This window comes from Heloderma suspectum, chromosome 7 (genome assembly GCF_057233095.1).
Source record: "Heloderma suspectum isolate Gila_16-S chromosome 7, 16-S_ref, whole genome shotgun sequence".
NCBI lineage: Eukaryota > Metazoa > Chordata > Lepidosauria > Squamata > Helodermatidae > Heloderma > Heloderma suspectum.
Window position 1 is genome coordinate 38,129,618 of NC_139464.1, and position 27,983 is coordinate 38,157,600.

The following is a 27,983-nucleotide window of genomic DNA, read 5'->3' on the forward strand; positions in this document are numbered from 1 at the left end:
AGGGCCAATCTGGCAGCTACGTCTTTCTCTTCCGCCCCTGCTGTTTATTTTAGAGAAGGTGCAGGGCCCCCTAATCTGGATCTTAAAAGCTTTCCTGCCCTCCACACTAGGGTCCTGATCCAGATCAGCCCCCTGCGCCTACTCTAGTATAAAAATACAGAATAAAAAAAGGTGTAGCTGCTAAATACAGATTTAAAGTAATGTTCGTTTTGGTCCTAATGAAGTCCTCAATCCCTAATTCCATAAACATTGGGTGTTTGTGGAATTAGTACGAGAGACAGTCTGCTTATGAATGACAATGGGGGAGGCAAACAAGAAGAGCAAGTTGTTGCCTGCATGCCCTGCTTTGGCCCTTAGCACTGGGAAGGCTAATGCAGCAAATAGAATGTTAGACTGGATAGACCCTGGGTCTGATCCAGTAAGACTGTTCTTACAGAATTTAATACTGTCATTTGCAAATGAATAATTGTGATCAGCCAAAAATGGCAAAAGGGGAGCTCAGGAAATCTAGCAGAACTGCAAGCCACTGAATATTGCCAGCATTAGTTACTCTACAAGAAGTGATGACCAAAACCCCATCAAAACCTATTATTCAGCAAATCAGAGAATGCACGCGCGCGCGTGCACACACACACACACGCACACACACAGACATGTTTAAATAACGAGTCCTTGAAATCTCATTTTTTTCCTTATCTTTAGTATAACAATGCATTATTTGGCTAGTTGGAGAGAAATGTAGAGTTTGTTCTTAGAAATTTCTACTTAGAAATTTAGAAAGCCAAGAGGTTGGATTCAATTCAAAATTCCATCACTGCCCTGCAAGGGGCTGTGGGTTTAATTAACATTTCTTGGCAAAAAATGGAGGCGAAGGTTAATGAGCTACAAGATAGGCTGACAACTAATGAAACAACGACACAAGCTCTTTTCAAAAATTTCTCTGTCAGAATTTCCCAACTGGAGGCCTTCACGTGCAGATCCAATGTACATATTATTGGTATTAAAAATTTGCCTAGTGATGTAAATTTGCCTACCTTTGTAGACAAGCTTTTGCATGAGATACTCCCTGTGCCATCTGATTATTTACTTGATATTGAGCAGGCATTTCGTGTGCCAAATGCTAAAGGGACTGACCATATGATTACAGTCCAATTTGCAAGAATCCTGTGTTTGGAAACAGAGGGTGGAAGTCTTTTTTGGAAACAAGATAAAGTTATGTTATTTCCAGATTACATCAAAGAGGTGGCTGATAAAAGAAGGCAATTCATCAAGGTGAAAAATATGGCAAAACAACTGAACTTACAATATCACTTAAAATATCCTGCTACATTTTGCGTTGAAGAAGAAGTTCCTAAATCATGAAATGGTGGAGGCATGGCTGAATGTAAAAATGCGTGAGATTTCTGTTCCAGCCTCATGAACTGGAATCTTTAAACAAGTTTTGTTAACTGTCTATGTTTAGTCTGCATGATTCAGGCTAGGCCAGAGATAACTGATTATACATAAATTTGTTTGCTTTTTTTCATTTTTCTTCTCTTTTTCATTTTTCTTTAAATTCTCATTCTCTAAAATGGATATGATATGCTGTATTCAAATATATTGTTTGGGGGTGTATTGTGCACACTCATTTATATATCTAGTATAAAATATATCACTGATTGTTGTAAGGTTGCTTCCAAGCTTTATTATTATGCTGTTGTTCAGTCGTTCAGTCGTGTCCGACTCTTCGTGACCCCATGGACCATAGCACGCCAGGCCTTCCTGTCCTGCGCTCTCTCCCGGAGTGTGCTCAAGTTCATATTCATTGCATCGGTGATGCTATCTAGCCATCTCATCCTCTGCCGTCCCCTTCTCCTTTGGCCTTCAGTCTTTCCCAGCATCAGGGTCTTTTCCAGAGAGTTTTCTCTTCGCATTAGGTGGCCAAAGTAGTTGAGCTTCAGTTTCAGTATCTGTCCTTCCAATGAGCACTCAGGGTCGATTTCCTTTAGTATGGACTGATTTGACCTCCTTGCAGTCCAGGGGACTCGTAAGAGTCTTCTCCAGCACCACAGTTCGAAAGCATCAATTCTTCGGCGCTCAGCCTTCCTTATAGTCCAGCTCTCACAGCCATACATTACTACTGAGAAAACCATAGCTTTGATTAGATGGACCTTTGTCGGCAAGGTGATGTCTCTGCTTCTTACTATGCTGTCTAGGTTTGCCATAGCTTTCCTCCCAAGGAGCAAGCGTCTTTTAATTTCATGGCTATAGTCACCGTCTGTGACTTGGAGCCCAAGAAAATAAAATGGGTCACTGCTTCCATTTCTTCCCCTTCTATATGCCAGGAAGTGATGGGGCCAGATGCCATGATCTTCGTTTTTTTAATGTTGAGTTTCAAACCAGCTTTTGCACTCTCCTCTTTCACCCTCAACAAGAGGCTCTTGAGATCCTCTTCGCTTTCTGCCATTAGGGTGGTATCGTCTGCATATCGGAGGTTGTTGATAATTCTCCCAGCAATCTTAATTCCGACCTGTGATTCATCCAACCCGGCGTTTCTCATGATGTACTCTGCATATAAGTTAAATAAGCAGGGCGACAATATGCAGCCTTGTCGTACTCCTTTCCCAATTTTGAACCACTCGGTTGTTCCATGTCTGGTTCTTACTGTTGCTTCTTGGCCCTCGTACAGGTTTCTCAGGAGACAGGTAAGGTGGTCTGGTACTCCCATCACTTTAAGAATTTGCCACAGTTTGTTGTGATCCACACAATCAAAGGCTTTAGCGTAGTCAACGAAGCAGAAATAGACGTTTTTCTGGAATTCTCTTGCTTTCTCCATGATGCAGCGAATGTTGGCGATTTGATATCTATTTTTTTATTATTATATAACATTATAATTTCATCTATCATCATCATCACCACCACCACCACTATAAGACTACTTAGTAAGATTTTTGGTTGGTTAAACTGTTAAGCTTTATTATTACTATTATATTTTAACTTAAGGGCAATATATAGTTACTGGGAATGAATTGTAGCCCTGCTTCCTTGCTATAAGACTGATTATATGATATTGAAATGTAAGGATGATTATTAAATTGTAATATTGCTAATGTTACAGGTATAGTTTTTAAAATAGAATGGGATCTGAAGCCTGTGTGTATTGGAGTTTAAATTTAATCCTTTAAAAAAGAAAAAGAAAAAAATTCCTTTTTTCTTCTCCTTTTCTTTTCCTTTCTTCTCCTTTTCGTTATTGTTGTGTCCTCCTAAGAATATTGTATTGTTGAGAAACTGTAGTTATTGATCAGGTTGTTGGTATTGTTTATTTCATTTATAAAGACAAAAATAAATAAAAAGTATTTTCAAAGAAATTTCTACTAATTTTTTACAGAACTGGAAAATAATTTTTCCCAACAGAAACGAGAACAAAAGCAATATAATTTAGCATTAGAGAATAAATTGTACCCAAGCATGCAGTCAAGGTAACAAAGGCTAGCAAAAGGTATAGATGAATAAGAAAAGTGCTTCCAGTTTCAGGACACCCAATGTTCTAGCAACTAAATGCTTCTCTCATAAACCTTCCTTAAAATACCTTTTTCCCCAAGACACATTTAGATTAACCTACATATGTCCATATCTCAAAACCAAAGCAATCATATGATCCTTTATGACAGAGGTCCCCAACCTTTTTGTTTATTGGGCACATTTGGAATTTTGAGAGAATATTGTGAGTGCTCACAAAATGACTGCCATAGGAGTGGGGCTTTCCCACTCATAAAATGGCTGACATGATGAGCATGGCCCATCACAAAACGCTAATTTCCGTAATGGCAAACTGTTGAACCTAAAAGAAAAGTACCTTGTCCAGGAATCTAAATGCTAGGCAGGGGTAGGGGTCTGAGCTCCAAAATACAAACCCCCACTTTTGAACCCAAATAAAGATGGCACTAGAGGGCAGAACTTCATGTTGCAGCATGCCTCCCAATTAAAATAAATAATAAAAACATTAAGAAATAAAATAAAAAATCAGAGTGGGAGGAAGCCTGGTAGGCACCAAGACTGGTCTCCATGGGCCTATGGTGCCCACAGGCACCACATTAGAGACCCAAGCTTTAGGGTAACGGAACAGTCACTTTCTATCACCCAAATTCTGATTTGGGTCCATTATTCAAATGTATAGGTTTGAACTGCCATGAAATAAGAGAGTGATCATTTCAGAATCATGGGCATAGTAGCATTTTTCTGTAAGAGAGTCAATTTCTAATCAGTTGAATACCAGGGTGTACCAAATCTTCTGGGGGGAAGTTCTATGTAGCCTTTGGGAATCTACTACACTTCTGTATTTGAATTTGATTTATTTAAAATTTTACACTGAAATAAAAACTGCACCAAATTGGGGAGCTTAATGTGCCGACATAGCTCTCCCTTAAATTTTTCATATCGCAACAGAACGTAATTTAAACTAACATCTAAACTACATGTGTTATTTGTATCATTTGGCCTTGCACTGTTGTTTTACTTTTTTAATGAATAGCCAGTGTGGGGTTGTGGTGAGATGTATTCCTTTGCCCCCACTCCAGTCCCAGTCTGAATCAGGGCCCCTGCACCTGCTATTCATAATGGGACAATTGTTGCCACTGGCACCAGTGGGAGTTTCCCTGGGAATAGGGGGCACAAGGATGTTCAATTCAGTTTGGGACCGCAGCAGGTGCAAAGGGTTAAAGGCCCCGCCCCTAGAAGCGTGTTCCTGACCTGACTCACCTCTCACACCTGTATTTGCTAAAAACACACACACCCCAAACCCCCACAACTAAACATGCAAGGCCAAACAAATATGAGTCACATCATGTTTAGTTTGGTCCTGAATTCAGCTCTGTGAGAGTCATCTGTAATCTACTATTTCTGACCTTAATGGGACATGTGATAGGTACATCTCCTTTTTTAAAAATGTAATTCATTGAGATCAGAATTAATAAATCTTTATAATAATCATACTTCCACTAGGTGTTTATATGTCTTTTTTGTTAAAGGATTCCAAGGACAAGTATTTATTAAAATAGAGGGAATAATTAACCATCCCCTTGTCACAAGTACTGAGTCATCTGGATGGATTCAGAGTCAAACTAAAACGTTTGGCTAATCACACATAGTGGAGACTTTAGCTTCCTCTTTGAACCTTGGTGTTTGTATGGGGTTAGGGGTGGAAGGTTTAACTCCCCTTCCAGAGTGCCGTGATCCCCATCTGAACTGGGGCTGTGTGCACTTACATGAAGGTCAAGAAAACTATCACACATTGCTCCACTATGCATAATCAGCCAAATGTTTAGTCTGCCCCATAGACAGGATTCTAAGGACTAAAAAAGAAAAATGGATGGGAGTTTGAATTCAGAATCAGATTGACAAACTCTCTAATTTTGGTTCAGCGTGACACTTCCCATAGATTCTTCTCACAGATACTAGCCTATCATCTTGTTCTAACTGTACTAATTGTAGAAACTATTATCACATGAGGTACGATACAGTACGTAAATATATGTAAATGGGTAAGTGTATGCTGGATGAATTGTTTACATATTACACAGACCTGATTTGGCATCTGTATTCTTTTCTGACTGCAATATTGTCTAGGTCAATTAGTATTTTAAGATCATGTTTGTGAACTCATTCATAGCTGAAGATGTTGTCCTTGAATGAATATAATTCCAGGGTACTTTTGGCTTATTAATTGTATATAGCATTCCCCAGTTCATTTAGTAGGAAGACAATATTGAATGACAACAACACCTGCTGTGGAGGATTCATGTATAAAGCAGAGTAAGTTACAAAAATGACACCTGTCCCAAATTAGAAGAGTCACCTCCAAACAGCTACTAATTCCTTTGCTCTCAGGCTATTACCCATGGCAGTGTTTCAGTGCAGGGCTCAGAGTCTCTGGTCCTTCTTTTAGGTATGTCAATCACTACTGTGAAACCAGATGCTTTTCAGAGGTTCACCTTGAATGTATTAAGGGAGTTTTCTAGGCCAACTGGCCCCTTGGAGCATCTTCATACTGTTGTAGAGTCTAAGCCAGCACTGAATTTCAAAGCTGCCCCAATTCCAATTCTTTTTAATGACACGAATGGGGATCAAACAATTCATTGCCATTTTCCTCTTTTATTTAGGGCACCAGCCTGCTTGATCTGAGGGGTCTGGCAGTAGGACCCAGCCACCTTGCTCTCTCCACCAGGGCAGCTACTGGGTGGAAAGAACAGCTGGACCAGCTGTTGCTGCTCTGCAGCACTACACTGCGATTAGGTAGAGGGTGTATTGGCCCCAGGAGTGTAGCCAAGTCATTGGTAGTGTTAGAGGGGCCTAGAGATCCGTAACGCTTGCTTAAGTTCATTATTGGTGCAGTTCCCATGCTAGAAAGCCTCTGAGCATGTGCAGATGAGTCAAAAGGCCGATAGCAGCCTTCTCAGTGCATTCCTTGCTAATGAGAACGCCTTGTCACTGATGTGCCTGAGAAGCACAGTTTGTTTACCTTAAAGCAAAGGCTGTGCTTGAGAACCAAGTGCTGTTAGTTTATGCTGAGAATGAATGCTGGGGCTATGCTGCTGTTATGCTGCTTGTTGCTAACCTGTATTGTATAAAACCCATTGTGCCCAATGGCTCAGGGTTCAGAGAAGCTGTCTGATCCAACCATTGGGTACGCCTGTGTGCTGTAAGTTACCCAATAAAGTACTCCTTGTAAGTAAACCTTTGAGTCTGATTTATCACTATCTTGGCACTTCTAACCTAAGAGTTCAACGCCCATGGCCAGGGCAACACATTGGGATAGTGCTGGATCAGGAGATCTGGGCAGCTAAAAGATGCACTACAGATTTGACATAACTGCTGCTTCAGGCTTAGCTCCCAGCCTCAGCATGTAGTCCGACAGCAGTTGCTCTTCTGCACCCTCCGCTTACCTGAAGCTCTGCTGAACCCTACCTGAAATTTTCTTCTATTGAGTTGCTGGCTTACCTGCCTCCCAGCCATGCCCACCTGGCCACCAGTCCTGACAGCTTACTTTCACATGGTCACCAGCCTAGAACCAACTGTAAACCAGTCCCTGTATTGCATATTACAGAAACAGGGGAAGTCAATTGTGATGGGAGGCAAAAGAAATTACAAATCCCATGCACCCCAGCAGCAATGGATATTCCTGACCATGGTCAAGAACATCTGAGTCTTAGGAATGAGGCCACCAAAATTTCTGAATACTGCTATCATGTAAGTATCAGACAAAAATAGTTTTAGTTACTCAGGCATTTCAATATGTTTTACTGATTTAATTCAGCATGTTTTAGTTTTTTTAGTTTTATCTTTATCTGTTTTCTTTATTCTTTTTGTATTTGTTTTATGCTTCGCATCTGCCTGAAATCTGATGATACATATTATTTTTAATTTAATATATATTTAAAAATATTATTTAAATACTTCTGTTGTAGCACCCTCCCTTTGGGGTTCTCTAACCCCCTGAGTGTGACAGGCGCCACCCTTGATGGTGTTTCAATGCAAGTTGAAAATGCATCTGTTTAGCCAGGCATGTGGTGATACTGAAATGTAGCTTAGATTTTTTAAAAATGAATTTTGTATACCGCCCTGTGATATTGAAGGGCAGTATATTAATATTTTAAATACATTTAAATTAATAAATAATGTTGAAAGGTGGTATAAAAATGTTTTAAATAAATACATAAAAACATAACACATGTAGTAGACTGGGCTCATCCTCGTTTTACACTTTCTCTACTGCATCTTTCTTGACAGGAAATAGAGTCGCGGTATGTGTATATAATGGGGAAGGCAATGGCAAACCACCTTGCTATAGTCTGCCATGAAAACGCCAGCACAAGCAGGCGTCCCTCTAGGGGTCAGTAATGACCCGGTGCTTGCACATGAGGATGTGTATATAAATCTAGGCATTAAAAAGCAATTACAAGTACGTAAGTACCAAAGAAACATCATGACCAAAATGTATTAGGGTTGCCCCTGCACAATTTTGACTGTAGCAGCAAGCTATTCACCCTCCTTGGTACACAGATAAAACGTAAGTGTTTTACAGTCTGTCTATTCGTGCATTTTGTTTCTTGTGCAAACAACAAATCACTTTGACACAAACATCAAAACAAGCAAAGCCCCTGCTACATAGAATTTGGAGAATCTTGTACTTTTCATGAAGTATCAGCCCCGCATGAACTAGCATATTCTGAAAACACAGCATCAGTAGGAATTAGAGGCTGGTAGGATATATCTTTACAAGAGAATTTATATCTTTTTGTGGGGACGCTAACTGGGACTGGCCATTGGCAACATATTTTGCTAGGACTTAAAAAGTTCTGTTAGCTCCCAGGCTATTTCCAAGTGCAATTCAAGGTGCTGGTGCTTACCTATGAAGCCCTACATGGCTTGGGACCCAGTTACCTGAAAGAATGTCTGCTTCTGCATAAACCTATTCATGTGTAAAGGTCTTTTGCTGATGCGTTCTCATTCTCTCTCTCTCTCTCTGACAATGACACCACACTTTGAGGCAAGATGAGTGGCAACTGGTGAAGTGACATTTGGGGTCATGGCACCCCATTTGTGGAAATCTTTTTCCAGGGAGGCTTGCCTGGTGCCCACACTGCTATCCTTTCAGCAACAGGCAAAATCTTTTCTATTCTCTTGGTTATTTCTATCTGTCTTATCTGTTTTATGCTGCTTTGGATTGCTGTTTTATGACTGCATTTCAACTTTTTCTGCTTTGGGTAGCATCCATTGGTGCCTCAGCACTAGCACTAATTATGTTGCACTAATGCAAACTAGCCCTTGTGCAATGTAACTAGCACTTGCTAGGGTAATGAGAAAAAGCAGTGATTTGCTGCCGAAATTTGCTAGGGACGTACAAAAGTCACTTACCTTTTACAAAATTTGATTCACGGTGGATTCTGGCCGGGGGGGAGGCGCCCTGTCTCTCCCGCCGCGAATCCTGGCCGGCTGGGTCTGCAAATGGCGGCGGCCGTAGCTGCCGCTGTTTGCGTCCCTGCAGTCAGCCGTGATAGGCTATGTAAATCTTTACGTAGCCTATCATGGCTGAGTTAAAAAAAACAAAAAACGCGCGTATGCAAATGGTGGCACCCATGGGCGCCGCCATTTGCGTTCCTTATTTTGGCACGTCTAGTCTACGTAAACATTTACGTAGACTACGGCGAAAATAAGGGGAACGCAAATAGCGTAGACGCTATGCTATTTGCATTCCCCTTATTTTTGCCGTAGTCTACGTAAATGTTTACGTAGACTAGACGTGCCAAAATAAGGAATGCAAATGGTGGCGCCCATGGGCGCCGCCATTTGCGTACGCGCATTTTTTTTTTTAACTCACCCGTGATAGGCTACGTAAATCTTTACGTAGCCTATCACGTTATTTTGTTTTTTTTTTAAACTTGGAAATGGTGGCGGTGGCAGCCGGTCGGAAGACCGGCCGCTGCCGCACCGCCGCCGCCGCCAGGGAGATTCGCCCAAGGTAAGTCCCGTCCCGGGGGGTGCGGGGGGGGGCAGACCGTTTCGCCACCGATTTCGGGGGGCCGAATGCGCTGGCATTCGGCCTCCCCGAGATTCATGGCGAAATTCTCTGACATCCCTAAAATTTGCTGCTTTTCCCCATTGCCTTAGCAAGTACTAGTTATGTTGTGCAAGTGTTCGTTTGCGCTAGCACAATGCCATTAGTTGGATACTACCCATTATTTTATTTGTTGAAGGGTGCTAAAAAAAATTGGTTAAATACACCTATAAATACAATACTTAACAACTTAACTAGGATGCTTGATTTTTGTTAAAACATAAAATCTATCTTAGCAGCTGTATTATATGTATTAAATCAATTTAACCATGAGAAGCAAAAGCTGAAATCTTTCCCAAAACAGTATTTCCCCAAACAGTTGAAATGACATACATAAGGCTTTAGGAGTACGGCACATCAATTACTAAATTCTTAGCATAAATAAAATATGATCTGTAAACTGGCTGCTTTAACCAATGAATATAGAACTATACCAAGTTCACATGGCTGCTTTTACCAACATGCCATCTAAATATGCTAAGGAAAGAACTTTGAAACGAGCAAAGCCACAGCTTTAGGTAGAGCAATGCATGAAAAACACAAGATATATGAAGACGGAGTTTATGAGGCTGTCCCTTCTGTTTGATGGAGGTTGCAGAAAAGGGAGAACTTAGGAAGAAAACAGAAGTTATAGAAACTTCTAGCCAGTGTGGGAAGAGCAGCAAATCAACCATCCACTGCTACCCAAATGTAGGGGGGAAAGTAAGGTAAGCCTAATCTACAAATGACTTTTCAAGACCTATGACACAGGGCTCACATTTAATTTTCCACTTTGTTTAAAGAAATGTGAACCTTTAATGTATAAATAGACAAAACTTCAAGTCTAAAACTTATGTGTGCCAGCCTGACATGTGTCCATCAAATACATCTCTCTCCCTAGGTACAGGTGTACTTATTTTGCCATTTCCCAGTTGCTTCTCTAGCCAAGTTTAGGAATGTAAGTAGGGGATTGTAATGTGATAAGAGGGTCACTGTCAAACAGGAAGAGAATAAATGAGGGCTTTTATCCTCAAATCCTGACTACCAAAATGAACTGTAAGGAAGAAAAGAGGGAGGAAGGAGACAGAATGAACAGAAATCAAGCACAACATGTTTGCCAATATTCATCTGGGACAAGCTCACCAGGATCCTGGAAAAGTTTGCTCTCACTATATCCTAAAAGCTCAATATGGATTGCAACATTTATTTGCAACCAAGCTCTATCTGCTCCTTGTCCATGAAAAGGTTAACAGAAACACATCTCTAGACAGTTGTAGTTCAAAGAATTTAAGTACCTCTAGTCCTCATAACACAGATATGCCAGATATTTCAGCCAGAGCTAGTCCCACCAATGAACTGGAAGCCAGTGAAGGCCACAAACGTTACATGGCCTAAGTATGGGTGAGACCTTGGAGAAATAATAATAATGGCTTTTCCCAGGAGGTTTCCTATGGTTCAGTAGACAGAATGGTGAAAGCTAAAAGAATGATGACAGATGAAAGATGAAAGATACAACTGGGACATGGCTCAGTGTAAGTTCATATATAGGAGCATAAAATAGTAAAGCTTCATTTATCTTCTTGAGGCTCGCCCCTAATATTTTCAAGGGTCCAGATTTCTTAGAGGATTATATACATACAACAAATACTGCCCCCCCCCCCAGGCTAGGCTTGAAAGAACACGTAGTAACACAATTACTGAGAGGAAGTGCTACTGACAAACACAGAGGAATACCAAAGTCAACTGTATGTGGTAATCATGTTCCTGTCAGATTTCTCTTGCTACAATGCCTGTCTTGGGAATAAGAGATGCAGACTCAGCAAGTGAAACCTTCAGCCTGTCCTGTTCTTCCATTTCAGGGAAAGAAAGAGTACCCAAGCAAGCCTTCAAGCATGACACTTAGTCTTTCCACCTGCTATCCAGATGAAGGTAGGGACTAGAATTCTATTCCTTTGCCAAACAATCCTAGCTGATTTCCATTCCCCTCCCACAAAGGATGCTGTAAAACGTATTTTCACTTTTCAAAATCAAAAGTGTTATCCTGGAAAAGATCTGAGAGGCTTTCCATATCCTCCTCCACAGGTTCTTTATGCTGGCCCACGAGCTTTCTCCTACAGCTACATAACATGTAGCAACTCATATGTTGCATCAGCTCCCAAGGACCAATCACGTACATGAAGGTCTCTTAACTGGGGGAATATCTGATGCATTTCATAAAAAAATGTTTTAGATAAGCTAACTGAAGTGCTGGCAGTAACCAAAAGAAGGTTTTCATAAGGCACAAAGTCAAGTGACAAAGATGGCTCAAGGAGAACCCCCAAGCTACTACGAACCTGCTCCTTCAGGGGGTGTGCAACCCCATCCAGAACAGGTTGAGCACTCTCCATCCAGTCAGAAGAACCACCCACCAACAGCATCTCAGAAATAACCCTCCCTTGATCCAGAGATTTATGCTAACTATAGTCCAGTTGCAAACACCCTGTTCTTGAGTAAGGTGCTCAAGAGAGTGATGGCATCTCAACTGCAGGTGCTCTTGGGTGAAACTGATTATCTGAATCCATTCCAGTCTGGATTCAGGCCCGGTTTTGGGATGGAAATGGCCTTGGTTGCCCTCATGGATGACTTCCTTCAGGAGAGAGACAGGGGGAATGCAACCCTGTAGCTTCTTCTTGATCTCTCAGCGGCTTTTGATACTGTTGACCACAGTATCCTCCTGGACTGCCTCTGTGAGTTGGGAGTTGGAGGCACTGTTCTACAGTGCTTCGACTAGTTCTTGTGGGGTTGGTTCCAGAGATCTGCATTGGCTGACTGCACCTCATTCCCATGGCAGCTGAACTGTGGTGTACCACAGGGCACCACCCTGTTCCCAGTGTTATTTAATATCTATATGAAGCCGCTGGGAGTGGTCATCAGGACATTTGGGGCAAGGTGTCACCAGTACGCTGATGACACCCAGCTCTATTTCTTAGTGACATCTGAATCACGAGAGGCCATGAATGTTTTGAACTGGTGCCTGGATGCAGTTATAGCTTGGAAGAGGGCCAATAAAATGAAACCGAATCCTGATAATGCAGAGGCCTTATGGGTTCTCAGGTCCAGGAATTGGGGTGTTTGCCTGTTTTGAATGGGGTTGGACTCCCTCTGAAGGAGCAAGTCCATCATTCGGGAGTGCTCCTGGATTAGGGATGGGCAGATTCCCTACCTGCTGGTCCAGGTGGGAATCCGCCCTTTGGGGGAGGCGATCCGTCCCTCCCCCTGGAATCCATCCGGGCTGGCTCCGCTCCGTGGCAATCCTGTGAAGCCGGCCGCCGGGTCCACATTGCTGGCGATACGGCCGGCCGCAACTGCTGTGCCGTATCGCTAGGCTAACTCCGGACGCAAATGGTGTCCAGTATGTCATTTGCAGCCGTAAGGCTGTTAGGTTAATCTAACAGCTTTACAGCCACAAATGGCGTCCAGTATCACATGAAAAAACAGGGACGCAAGTGGTGTAGTGGACGCCATTTGCGGCCGTAAAGCTGTTGGATTAACCTAAATGCAGCTGTAAATGGCTGCATTTAGGTTAACCTAACAGCTTTATGGCTGCAAATGGCGTAGTGGATGCCATTTGTGTCTGGAGTTAGCCCAGCGATACGGCACGGCAATGGTGGCTGGCCGTATCGCCAGCGATGCGGACCTGGCGGCCGGCTCCGCAGGATCGCTGCATGGAGGAGCCAGCCCAGACAGATTCCTGAGGGAGGCAGAGGTGAGTGCCCTGTTCCGCTATGGACTCTGGAGGCCGGATTCTTTGGACGTAAACTAAGACAACCAAAAATAGGGAATGCAAATGGCGGCGGCCGTAGCCGCCGCCATTTGCGTACATGTTTTTTGGGTTTTTTTTAACCCAGACGTGATAGGCTACGTAAGTCTTTACGTAGCCTATCATGGCTGAATACAGGGACGCAAACGGCGGTGGCTACGGCCACCGCCATTTGCGTCCCTGCTAGCCAGCGGCTGGATGTTGTCTTGTTTTGGATCTTGTCATGTTAAGCGGGAGGGACAGGGACTTGGTAGCATCTGACTATATGAAAATTGTACACTTTTACTACTTCTAAAGATGCTAATTAAACAGATCCTTAAAAAACAAAAGGTGGCAAATAAAAATTATGGAAGCAATACTTCTAGTGAGTAGAGCAAAGTAGGAAAAAGAGGGTTGTTGGAAAGATTGCATTTCTCTAGCCAATCTGACTTTTTTTTTCCCGAGGGGTAGGGAGAAGAGACTCACATCTGACAATAAAAGGCCTACATTTAAATCTTCTATGTTGCTTAGCAAACATTAGCAGAGTGTCTTATTTTAATTTTAAACCCCATAATTGTAACCTTGAATCATCCTGCTACCCTTCTGGATGATTCAGAAACTGTAATTATCCTGATATTACCCCCATAACAGGCCCTTACTATTTATATGAATGGTTGTCAAGGAAACCAGGTAACAAGGATGACTGTGGAACTTGGGTATGCCTAGAATGTCTTGTACATAAGGAGAAAACATAAGTCACCCCAATAAAGCAGCTCAGGGGCTGATAGGCTTTACAAGGTCTTATTTCTGTAACCCACATAAATGCATACTTTGGAGGCAGATATTGTTTCATGGAAAGTCAAATGCTTGACCTTTTTGCATTGACAACAGTTTGAAGAAAGATGCCAGCCTAGAGTTAAAAATACAACTACTGAGTGAGTAGGTCTGCCAAGACTGGTTAAAATGACTTTGAAAAACTGCAGTTGTTCTTTCTGGTTTTCAGAGTAATTCTCTCCACATATATAGATGGTAATTTGTCCTCTAGTTAGCATGCATTCCCTATTAATTAAAAGAGAAGAATTCTATCCAACTAACACTTACTGAACAGACAGAAGAATTTCTGGCACATAAATATAACATCACGGAGGGAGCAATCCTAAGGCTGCTAGTCAGCGCTAGACGGCCATAAGATAGCTGGTTTTCCGGGAACTGACCTCGGAGCCTGTGCTCTGAGATCGGTTCCTGGAGAACCGACCTTCCCATACTTCCACACTGCCTGTGAGGCCCCGCGCTCTGCGCTCACAAGAGGATTGTGGAACGGCCAAAATGGGGCATTCCTGGGGGGTGACCTGGGGCGGGGAGGGCAGAAATGCCTGTACGACACATCCAATGTGTCCTACGGCAGCCTCCTCCCCCGCTCAGCTCTCCTGCAGCTAGACAGCTGCAATCAGGTGTCTAGCTGAAAATGCTGGGCAGGAGAAGTGCGGAGGAAACGACCCCCTCCGTGCTTCTCCTGCCCTGCACTGGCTAGGCAGTCACCTCCAATCTGCATAGGATTGCGCCCTTAAAGACCACATTTGGACAATGATATATCTCAGCTTATTAAGTTGAGATATGAATGAGCCTTTGCCTGCATACACAGTCCCTCCCAAGTGTGCAAACACCTCTAATTAACCATAGATTCTCGTTTTGTCTGAACTGGGAAACTGTGGTTGTCAGCTTTGGAACAAATCATGGTTTGGTTGGTTTAACATGCTGGCTTGTTCAGAAGCTGGTAACCATAATAGTTTCTCTGTTCAGACAAAACAAGGAATTATGCTTAATAAGTTGAGATATGATAATCTGAACTAGATCAAAGATAACTGGACAAACCTTCCCTTGTGCCAGATTGCTTCTCCCTAGGTAGACAGTCCAGTCGCTGAGTGAGCAGCTGATCCTGCCTTTCAGTCACCCCTCCGCATACAACAGCTGTTACCTGGGTTCTCTGTTAACTGTTTCTGGTGGTCAGCCATGACCTACACCACACCCAGTTATGCCCTGGGGACTGCAGTGCTCACCCTGGCCTCTGGCATTTGGAATAGATTTGCTCATTTTTTACAGGATTCTATTTGGTATCCAGCTCTGGCCCATGTGTCCAAACAAATATGATCTCATTGCAAAGCATACAAATACACAATGAAATAGAAGGCCAACATAATTTAACAGCCACAAACAATAGCTGAAATGAGCTGTGAATCCCGAAGGGTTGCAGGATGGGGAGGGATGAAATTAAGAAAAAAATCCCCTCCCCAATTTTAAAGTGCTCTAATTAGTACCCTCCAAGTCAATGTAAAATGGTTGCACAGCAGCAGCTTAACAGGCCAAGGAGATGTGTATAAGGGATTCTTAGAGGTCAGACGTGACAGACATGTGTAGGACAATGCTGCAGTCTGTGGAAAAATTATACTGAAGTGCTGCAGATCAGCCCTTATTTGCTCAAGGTGGTGCAACATGAAGATGTGCTGCAGCCAATCAGATCTCACCATTTACTGGTGTCACATTCACTCCTTGGGCCCTTGAAACAAAGTTACACTGCCAGATTCTGAGGGTAGCTCTTTCACTGAAATAAAACAGGAACAGAAGCATCCCTCATTAGCTGCAGTCCAGGGGTCAGCATCCATATACTTAGGGCATATCCCAGCCCATACACACAGTGGAGGCTGGTTGCTCTGATTTTGGTGGGGCTGAATATCCTTTCTGGGTTTCAGTTAGAACCAGCCAGAACTCTAAAGGAGATATCCAAGGTGCTGAACCTAATTTGGGGATGTGGTTCAGCACCTTGGATAGCTTCTTTGAGTTCTTACTGGTTCTGACTGAAACCCAGAATGGATGCACAGCCCCACTGAAGTTGGAGCCACCAGCCTCCACTGTATACACATAATCCTGTCAAGTTTCAAGCGCACTGGATAAAAGGTACCCACATTCCCAAACTTTGTTTTCTTTTAAATAAGAAATCATATTATGAGCCTCTGTTCTGTATAACTATTTACTTACACACTATCTTTTGTGGAAACAGCTTTTGTCCCTTTTTTCTTTCAAGTCATCAGACAATACGAAGATTGCTAGTAAAGTTGAGATGATAAAGCAAGCAGATTTATGCACTGAGCTAAATTTTTCAAGTATAACAGAGAAGCATCACATTGACGTGTGTTATGTTATAAATCCAAACCAACCCACCTCCCACCTATCCTTACAGATTATGGAGAGGAAGACAGGAGATACTAACTTTTTCTCTCCTAATAAACTGGACAGGGCTGGTGGGGGTAGTGGATAAAATTATCATTACTCCAATGCAACCTTCCCCAACTCAGTGTCCTCCAGATGCTTTGGACTACAAGCCCCAACATTCCTCACCATTGGTCATGCTGCCTGGGGCTGATGGGAGTTGAAATCTACAATTTCAGGAGAGCACCAGGTTGGGGAAGCCTCCTTCAATGGGTAGTTTTGCAGTACTAGCATTCACCCCAACTGGGTAGCCCGGAAACACTGGGAACAAACACCAACTAAAGGAAGAGAAGCTGAACATGGTCAAAATGGACTCTGATAAATTCTAACACACCATTGCATATGAGTGATTTCGAACCTCAAATAACTTCAAAATAAAGATGATATCAGATCTTAAAGTAGACAAGAAACATACTCATGCTTCCAAAGCTTCACCCACTTTCATCTCTTATGTATGACTGGAGTAATGAGCCCAATGAAGTCTGAGACCAAATTCTGATCTCATCCTCAGAAGACAAAGAGAGATAGTTTTGGGAAAGACCTGTGAGGTTTTGAGACAACAAAGGTCCCATCTAGCAGGAAGCTATAACGCAAGTCACCACAGGTCCCAGAAAAGAACAAAAGTTTGGATACTCCACTAACAGACTCACCATAAAACCTGGTATTTGACTACTGCAATAAGACACTCTAAGGCAGGACCAGTGGGGGAACCACAGCCTATACCTGAGCTGCAGCACTATGAAGGCAGAGCACCTCAGCAAAGCCAATATCCCCTGTTAGCTCAGCTAACGGAGTTCAGTTCATGACCTCCATATTGGCACTTGCTCTCTTTGTTCTTTCACCTACTTAAGCACACAGCCTGAAGGTGGAACTCTGGGATGACTATCTTCCTAGAACTCTGTTGGATGGTGGCAAGGAAACGATGGGTCAGAGATAAGCAAGCCGCCTCTTAGCCTCACTACTTGCACTGTGAACCCAGTGTAGCACTGGGTAAGGACAATTGCTTAGGCTGTACTTCAGGGAGGTAGAGGAAAAATCAGCTGAGGGAATTATAAATGGATATTCAATATAACACATGTAATGTCTTTTAAAAGATTTTTAAAGACAACATTTTTAATACTGTGATGAAGCTAAGGAATCAATGGATGCTCCATAAGAACACAGAGGATGAGTAAAGCACTATGAGTATTCTTTTTTTAAAAAATGGGTATATGATGAAAGAAACTGATGATTTCTTTAAAGTAATTTTATCTTATTAAAAACACAATCCATTTAGGTTCAGTTACTAGGATTCACTCCATGGGAATTGCATTATTACAATCGTTAATGGCTACACATTGACTACAGAGTCCTCTTCATGGATTATGTCTATAAAACAATGACACGACTTTCATCATAGGATTCCCCAAAGCACAAGAACTTCACTTTCTCTAAGGTTCTAATGCATTCAGTGGGAAGGAGGAAAGAGCAATATAATCTGCTTCAAACGAAAAGTGGTATAAAATTGTATTTCCTGATGCATGAAGTGTAAATATTAGACAATTCAGGAATATATTCACTGTGCATCATAATGTATTCCCCCAGAACATCATTTCTGTGCTAAACACACATCATTACTTCATTTTGCCAACCTGAACAATGAGCTAATGGATGTTTTTATCGTCTGTTTTAATTGCTAGCTCCTCTGGGATACTTTGAGGGTTAAAGAGTGGGGTATAAATGCGTTCAAATAATTTTAAAAAATTACTCTACAGCTTGAGTGCCCCTTTTCAGTTAGGGCCAGTGAATGATGCATGATAGCTTCTCTGGTCTTGCTTCCTCCAAATGCAAATTTCCAAAGGTACTGTATGGTCCCAATACTGCCAGAGATATACAAATCTTAATATTTTTTGTATTCCCAAGGGAAAATATTTTTGTGTGTGTTCAGCATGGTTTCCTAAACGCTTTGTACAACTTGACATTGCATTATCGGACTGTTCTGTTTTGTAATCTAAGACTTAGTGGTAGTTTAAAAAAAAATGTAATCGGATGGGATGTGTCAGGGCCCAGCTTCAGTGCTGCAGTGGGCCTTGTAGATTATAGCCAGGATTTGATTAAAGTCGTCTGGAAGGGCTTAGGCCTATTCAGTTACTGGAATGTCAGAGTCTGTGTGAGCTTATCTCTGTCAGTATTCTCAGAGCAGAGCCAGGGGGAGTCACCCACCTCCCCGTCCACCTGCTGGTCTGGCCTTGGCAGGCAGGGAGGCTGGAAGCTGTTTGTGAGAACCTGACAGAGGTGGGGTGGGGTTTGCAGAAGAGTTGCCCAGGTTGAAGTGTCACTGCTGAAGGGCTGAGCAGTGACACCCTGTTCAGACAGGGGCCTTGCTGAAAGGCTAAAGGCCCTTGTCTGTCCAGGGATCTGGAGGGGGTGTCCTACAGTCACGCCTTCCCTTTTAAGCTGATGCAAAGGCGAAGAGCCTTTGCTAGGAAGATCTCGTCTTCATTGCCCGAAGCCTTCTCTGTTTGGATCCATCATCGTCTGGGCTTTTGGAGGCGCTCTGCACATGGACTGGAACTTTGGATTGTTAAGGACTTGCCATGAAAAGTACCGTGAGACTTTTCATAGACTTGAACTCTCGTTGCTGTGGATTGTGTGTCTGTGTTTGTAGTCAGCTCAGTGTACAGCAGGCAGGGTTTGAACTATGACTTTTGGACTTCTCTCTGCCAGAACTCATGCAACGTGGAGTTGCCAATGCAAAAGCATTGGTGGCCTGGAACTCCTTGCATGTGTGGATATGCCTTTCCCTTGATCTTGATGGGCCTTGACCATGTAGCCTGCAGTTATCAACAAATGATTCAAAGTTGGACTCTATGGATGTGGGTTGTTTAGGCCTTTTCAAGAAGTTATCCCTTGATTGCCTGATGGGTTCATTCCAGGAATCATTCCCTTTCCATGTCCAGGGCTGGAACCCCGTGAAAGGATTGTCTGGGTTAGGTATCCAGGAATCCAGAGTCCCTTCCCTTGTGTTCAGAACCGTGGAGATGGCAACGAGAAACCATGTTGATGAGGATCTCAGTGTACCAAAGCACTGATTCAGAACACCCACTGCCTTAACTAGATTTGATTAAAAGGACAGATAAAGCTGAGTGCCTCAGTCTGCATCTCCAGATAACCTCTCCCAGTGGTTTCATGTAGATGCTGAAAGCACCGGGGATAAAACAGAACTCTGTGGAACCCCACAGCATAACTGTCAAAGAGCAAACCAATAACTGCCCAGCACCACCTTCTGGAATCGGCAATCCAAGTAGGAGCAGAACAACTGCAGTGCAGTACCTCCAATATCGAACCCAGGTAGCCTATCCAGAATGATAACATGGTTGATGTTAGAAAAAGCCACTGAGGAGTCAAAGAGAATCAACTGGGTCACACTCCCCGTCACTCTATCTGCAAAGGTCATCCTACACAGCAATCAAGGAAGTGTCTGTTCCAAAACCAGGCCTGACTCCTGACTGAAATGGGTTTCATTCAAAAATGTCTGGAGTTGGCTGGAAATCACTTGCTCAGGAATGATATTTTGGCAACTGGCCTAAAGTTGCTAACATCTTCTGCATCCAGGTCAGGAGTGGCCTAATGATAATACCATCAGGTGGATTTACAGCTGGTTGGAAAACTGTATTCAAAAAGTGCTCATCAATGTTTCCTTAGGAAACTATGGAGGGATGTTCTGAGTAGGGTACTGCAGGGCTCTGTCCAGAGCCTAGGAGTCTTCAACATTTTTATAAATGATTTGGATGAAGGGATGGAGGGAATAACACAAAACTGAAAGACCTAACACCTCTGCTAACACCTCAGAAGACAGGAATAAAATTCAAAACAACCTTAATAGAATGGAAAACAGGGCCCAAACTAACAACATGAAATTCAGCAGAGACAAATGCAAAGTTCTGCATTCAGGGAATTAAATAAATAAATATGAATAAATTACTCAGGTATAGGATGGGGGATACCTGGCTTGATAGTACTATATGTGAAAAGGGAATCGATCACAATTTGAACATAATTTAGCAACAATACAGCTGCAAGAAGGGGTAATGCAATTTTAGGTTGCATTCATAGAACCACAGCTTCCAAGTCACGAGAAGTAATAGTCCAACTTTATTCTGCACTAGACAGATCTGAAGTCCTGTGTCCAGTTCTGGATTCCACACTTTAAGAAGGATGTAGACAAACTGGAATGTTCAGAGGAGGGCAATTAATATGGCCAGGTGTATGGAAAACATGTCCTATGGAGAAAGGTAGAAGGAACAGGATGTTTACAAAGACTGAGGCGTGGGGCATGATAGCACTCTTCAAATATCTGAAGGGCTGTTGCACAGAAGAAGGCAAATACTTGTTCTCTGCTTCTCCAGAGAGAAGGAGGGACAGGAGGGTAGATTTTGGCTGACTATTAGGAGGAACGTCTTGATGGTGAGAGCACTTTCATAATGGAACCAATTAACTAGAGGGGCGGTGGGCTCTCCCTCATTGGAGATCTTCAAGCAGAATCTGGAAGGCCATCTGTCTAGTGGAGAATAAAGTTGGACTATTACTTCTCATGACCTGGAAGTTGTGGTTCTATTAATACAACCTAAAATTGCATTACCCCTTTTTGCAGTTGCATTGTTGTTAAATTATGTTCAACTTGTGATCGATTCCCTTTTCACATATAGCACAATCAAGCCAGGTATCCCCATCCTATACCTGGGCATTGACAATGGCATCCTTCTGGATCGTTTATCTGGACTGGGCTTGGGAGACACGGTTTTAAAGTGGTTCTGATCCTTCTTGGATGAGCAGCTCAGAAGGTGGTGCTGGGGGATTTATGTTCCACCCCATGTCCGTTAGCCTGTGGGGTGTCGCAAGGTTCTATCTTGTCCCCCATGCTTTTTAACATCTACATGAAACCATTGGGGGAAGTCATCAGGAGGTTTGGGTTGAAATGTCATCAGTAAGTGGATGATACTAACCTTTACCTCTCACTTCCATCTGCACTTCCCAGGGAAGCTGTGGAACTCCTGAACCAGTGTCTGGAGGCTGTTTTGGGATGGATGAGGGTGCAGAAGTTGAAACTTAATCTAGACAAGATGGAGGTACTGTGGGTTGGGAAACCAGCTACTCTGGATGGAGGTTTATAAGTGGTCTTAGATGGGGTCGCACTCCCCCTAAAAGACCAAGTGCACAGTCTGGGAGTCCTCCTGGACTCTGAGCTAATTGGGGAAGCCCAGGTGGCTGCAGCGTCCAAGAGTGCATTTTACCAGCTTAGCCTGGTATGCCAGCTGCGGCCCTATCTGGACAGGATAGACCTTGCCTCAGTTATTCATGCACTGGAGACATCCAGGCTGGACTACTGTAATGCACTGTACTTTGAAGACTGTCTTTGAAGATGGTTCAGAAACTTCAGGTGGTGCAGAATGCAGCTGTCCAAGTATTGGTGGGGGCAAGGCAATTTGATCACATAATGCCTATACAGTGCCGGTTACACTGGTTACTGGAATGTTTTCTTGTTCCCTCTATCTTGCAGAAGAAATACGTGAAAACATATTATGCCCTGGTTCAGAAATATAATTCTCCATCTGACTTTTAATGACCATTCTTTGTGATAAAATAATTAAATGGCTAGTCATTATTTAATCCAATCAATATTTTTATTTAGATATTAGGGCGCAATCCTAAGTAGATAGGAGGCTGCCTCCAACCTTGGAGGCGACTGGCTATCCAAAGCAAGGCAGGAAAGGCTTGGGGGGATCATTCCCTCTGCGCCTCTCCTGCCTTGCTCTTTTTCGCTAGACAGCCATTTTCGGCTGTCTAGCGGTGGAGGGGGGGGCTGGGAGAGGAAGCTGCCGTATGACACATAGGATATGTTGTATGCACAGCTCTGCTCTCCCCAACCCAGAATGCCCCCAGCCCTGCCCCTGTTCTGTCGCTCCATGTTCGTCTTCTGCACGACGAGGCTTCTCCGCACTGCCTCCAAGGCGTGGATGAGGGGGGAGGTCGGTTCTCCAGGAACCAACCAGGAACCAACCTGGGCTCCAAGGTTGGTTCCTGGAATAGACCATATCCTATGGCCCACTAAACAGTGCCTAGTGGCCATAGGATTGCTCCCTTAGATATTAAATTCTTATCCTTAACATAGTTTACAATTTTATAAAACCTTATTACAATATAAAACCAATTCAAAACCATTATCATACAACAATATCTAAATCACAATCAGCAAACATAGGACACCTAGAAAAACAGCTGCAAATGGACCATAACTTGAAAGCTTGCCTGAAAAGAACTTTGTTTTAATTAAAGGAGAGATACTGCAGATCTAGCATGCTATTGGAAGAATGCTGCAAAGTTGAGGAGCCAACACAGAAAATGCTCTGTTACTAGTAGTAATGAGTCTTATTTCTGATGATGGTGGTACTCACAGAAGGGCTTCATGTCCCAATCCTAAACATCTGGTGACGTCTATATAGGAAACAACTCAACTATCCCAGTCCCAAGCCATATAGAGCTTCAAATGTTCAAATAAGCACCTTAAATTCCACACAGAAATTAAATGACAACCAGTGAAATCATTGTAATACTGGTGGAATATGCTCTATGCTGTTAGCCCTCTTCCTCCTGTAGATTAAATGGAGCCTCATGTAAAGTGCAAAAAAGCAGTCAAGTGAAGAGCTTATCAGGGTGCGCATAATGGCAACACAGTCCAGATAGGCATCAACCAAACTGGTAGTAAGCACCCTTGGCCATAGCCACCACTTGGCAATCCAAATGTCAGGATCCATATGTCAGGATCTAGGAATATCTGATCCATTAGAGAGACGGTGACCAAAACCAAGGCAGGCATATCTACTTCTCTGGTCAACAGACCCTTTCCATAATCAACTTCTTCTCCTTTTGACTGAGCTTCAGTTTATTTACCCTCATCCAGACCGCTACTGACTTCAGGCAGGCACTGATCGCATTACTGTTACTGCCATCAGTAGTAATAGTGGTATAAAAAAAAAAACAAAGGAAAACAAAACTACCTGTTTTTCCCAGTAAGCCAGACACCTGTGTTGACCACGGTGCCCAGAGGCATGAGGCTCCACACAGGTAGCCACATGCGCACACACATTTACCTTCTTCATTCTGATCCATCTAATTTACATGCAGAAAGTAGGATGCACCATGGCAGCTTCGACCAGGCTTTGTGAACTAGGCCACTGGGCTCAGTTTTCATACTTGGGCCAAGAAATCCCAGACAATGGTCTGGAGCAAGAGCGTTGAACCTCAGGCCTGTGGGCACATCCAATCTGCCTGAGGCCCCAGTTTGGCCCTCCAGGGTTCCCCAGATGGCCATGCCCCTTCCCTGACCCCACTCCCTTTCCCTGACTACCAATCATGTGGTGGTTTCCCAGCTTTTGCACATTTTCCCCCTATTCTAAAAGGCTAAAATGCCTCTCCAAAGACTTAGTTTTTAGCAGTAAGAGCTTTAAGCTAAAATATGCTGGGCCTAGGGATGGAGGAAAGTCCCTTACCTGGTCCCGCAGCTTTTTTCGGGGGGGGGGAGGCGCTCCGTTTCTCCCCCCGAAATTCTTGGCGGGTAGGGAGGCGCCCCGCCCCCTCCCCGCTGAAATTCTGGCCGGGGGGGAGGCGCCCCATATCTCCCCACCGAAATTCTGGCTGGGGGGGAGCTCCCTGCCTCTCCGACCGCGAAAGAAAAAAGTAAAGTAAAAAACAAAACAAAACGTGATAGGCTACGTAAAGATTTACGTAGCCTATCACGGCTAGATTTTCAGTCAGCCGTGATAGGCTACGTAAAGATTTACATAGCCTATCACGGCTGACTTTGAAAATCTAGCCATGATAGGCTACGTAAATCTTTATGTAGCCTATCACGTTGTTTCTTTTTTACTTTACTTGGAAATGGCGGCGGCGGCAGCCGGTCACAAGACTGGCCACTGCCGCCAAACCGCCGCCGGGACCCACCGCCGTGAGGGACATTCTCACGAGGTAAGTCCCATCCCGGGGGGGAGGGGCGGGGGGGTGTCGGAGAATTTCCCCACCAATTTCGGGGGGCTGAATGCATTGGCGTTCAGCCTCCCGGAGACTCGTGGAGAAATTCTCCGACATCCCTAGCTGGGCTCAATCTACACAGGTGATTTAGTGCAGAGCGAGAGCACATCAGGGTCATTCGCGTCACATGGTGTTGTCACCACCCCGCAACCGCATAGCTTCCCTCTCACAAAGGCGCATTTTCACAAAGTCCCTTTAGTGCATCATTTTTCCTTCAACGTGGGTCCCACATGATTCCGCTGCAGTGTGCCCCATTTCCCAAATTAAATCCTGCATGGGGGTGTGTCTGTGACCTGGCTGTGACCTCGTAATGGCCATCTCCCCCCATTCCCTTTTTCCCCCCATTGGCAGTAGCTGCTTTGGACACAGGCTTCTCTTCCCACTTAGCCGTATTATGCAGTAGCACTATTTGTCTGCTGGCCTTTCCTGTTTATTTTTACTTTGCATTACAACATTCCTACTTCACAGTAGGGGTGCACGAAAGCCACTTACCTGGTCTCGCAGCTTGCTTCGCGGTGGGGGGGAGGCGCTTCGCTGCTCCCCCCGAAGTTCAGGCCGGGGGGGGAGGCTTCCCTCCTCACCCGGCCGAAATTCAGGCTGGGGGGGAGGCTTCCTGCCTCGCCTGGCCGAAATTCAGGTCGGGGAGGATGCGCCTCGCCTCACCCGGCCGCAATATAAAAAGTAAAAAAAAAAAAAAAAGCATCCTGCGGGGGGCGGGGGGGTGCGGAGAATTTCTCCCCGAAACTACTTCGGGGGGCCGAACACGTTGGCACTCGGCCCCCCGAAGTTTCGGGGAGAAATTCTCCCCCATCCCTACTTCACAGTCCCATAATCATGCAATTGTGCAATGTCACATTAGCATGATAGTCAGAATTGAATTGTACTAGGGCAGTAACTCACACAGGGAACAGGGCTTCAATACTGCCGATTCACAGTCCTCTAATCTCACAATTGTGCAATGTCGCATTAGTATGCTGTAGTAACTAATGCAGGGAGCAGGGCTTCAATACTGCTGCTTGGATGTGAGGGGAGAGGTGTGGTGTAAGCTATGGGATGTAATTTATCTCTTCCATTAAACTTCCCTGAGCAGAGCAGCATTGAAAGTGGTGGGGAGCAAGCCTCTCTCATTCACTAAGCAGCACCTATGCAGTTTGTTTGTTTGTTTGTTTGTTTATTTCATTTCTATACCACCCAATAGCTGAAGCTCTCTGGGCAGTTCACAAAAAATGTCAGTTGATGATGTTCATTTCTACTCGCTGGACTCCTTCCACCCAACCCCGAAGTGTGGCGGCTTCAAGTGCTGTTTGACTCACAAAAGCAGGTTTTTAGATAGTGTATACTCCGCTTTTCTTGCTCCATGTGCCACTGACGGACCAAAGCGATTTCATGAAAATCTGGATATAACCAGAAACTGCTTCTGAAACTGTTTCCATGTAGACTGGGCCCTGGTATTTTTGGCATTTGGCCATGCCCCTTTTGCCTTTGGCCCCACCTGCCCCTGGAGTGTGACCCCCTAGAGCGTCTCAGAAATTGAATTTGGTTCTTGGGCTGAAAGAGATTTAACATCCCTGGTCTGGAGAAAATCAGTGCCACCCATTTTGGATCTGGAACAATAGTCCAGAATTTCAGCTGTGGCATTGAATAGAGGCTGGGCCTGACTGGATGGGGAAAGGCGAACAGTACAATCACAATAAGCCAAAACCAGAGAGGCCTCCTTAAACCATGGAAGTGCTTCGCTCTTGAAATAGAGGAAATGAAGAGGAAGGCTCTCAAGGAAAAGGCTTACAGTCTTAATTAAACGGTCTCTGTGTATGTGTTCCATGTTATAAAGAATAATACACAAGCCTACAAATGAAACCTCCATTTTCCTCAAAATGCAGTCCTCAGCAAGAAGATGCATCTAGGGTAATATTTGCCTGCTGTTTAATATGCAAACAATACCAAAGTCATCTCTTTTTTATTTTAAGGTAAGAATATTTTCTGAAAGATAATCCTTCCCCTTTGCCATTTCTTCCAATTATATTCTGTTTTCACTTTCTCCCGACATGTGGAGTGGTTTGGAATTTCCTTAATTAGTACAGCAATTTGCTAAATTTTGTTTTTACCTTTTTACAGGATTTTAATCAAGTTTAGCATGGCGCTGATTTGATATGCCATACAAATTACTGCCACAACCTTCAGATGCCAGGTTTTAAAATATTTTCAGCAATCTCTCTGGATGACATTTATTCTGCACTTTCAACTCATTGGTGAGTTGCCATGATCCAGCTGAAGGCTGCAGTCCAAAGCACATTTATTGGAAGTAAATTTGATTCAATAATGGGATTTACTTCCAAGTAAATATGGTTAAGAGATAGGGTGGCCATGTGTCCTCCTTTACAGAGGACAGCCCTTTATCTGAAGAACTGCTGAAGGACTATTCTGAAGGTGCACACTATTCATTTGAAAGCTGGCCAGTCCAAGACCAGTTTAAAGATAAAGAAGCTTCAGAAAGGAGAGCCAGCAGGGCCTTGAACTTGCCCATCAACAGTTAGCACCTGGGCAGCAGATTGAGCAAGGCACACCAGTCACCTGGTCATGGTTGTCCACACCATGGGGAGGTGTACTGTATTTTTAAATTATATTTCTAAATTTGTATCTAGACATATAAATTAACATAAGCAATTTTTAAAATTCAAATTAGTGCCTTCCTTTTTAGTGATGCATTTCATCTTTTTTGGCGATTCATAAGTGACCACCCAATTAGGAGATATGTGGTTATATGTACTTTTAATTAAAAGAGCTTGGAGGTGGTGGTGCTACTGTAATATATAAAAAGAGAACTTGGCAGGTGCTGATCCTATCTGCTGCACATCTATCAGACATGTTGTTACATCTCCTGTATTTAGATGAGCTAACTAGCGATGGCCCAGTTTCCCCATCTCCCCTCATTAGCTTGGTTTTTCCAAGCTCTCCCAGAGAACTATTATTTCTAAACCCTGTTTCCCTGCCCCCACTCCAGATTTCACAAAGATTTCATAACATCCAAGTTCCCAAGATAGCTTCTCACCAACACCCCCTTTCTCAAAACTTACCCTTGCAAAAAGGCACAAAGGACTTGAAGCATGGAGGAGGCCTCATGGCTGGGGCCTAGATCCTTCCATGGAATATCCATTGCCACCACACAGCATGGGAAATGCAGTCCCAGTGCCTCCCAGTTCTATCCACTGAGGTAATGAGCGACAGAGACTACATTTCGCAGGATCCCATCCATGAACTGATGCTCTGTGTGAACGTCCAAGCCTTAAAGATGAAGCCTCTGGT

The 27,983-nt window shown here is 43.6% G+C and overlaps 1 protein-coding gene across 1 annotated transcript in view; it reads right to left on the reverse strand.

The window, feature by feature from the left end:
• Positions 1-27,983, reverse strand: part of LARGE1 (LARGE xylosyl- and glucuronyltransferase 1) — a 522,810-nt gene that overhangs the window by 189,306 nt on the left and 305,521 nt on the right. The gene's annotated exons all lie outside the window — the stretch shown is intronic.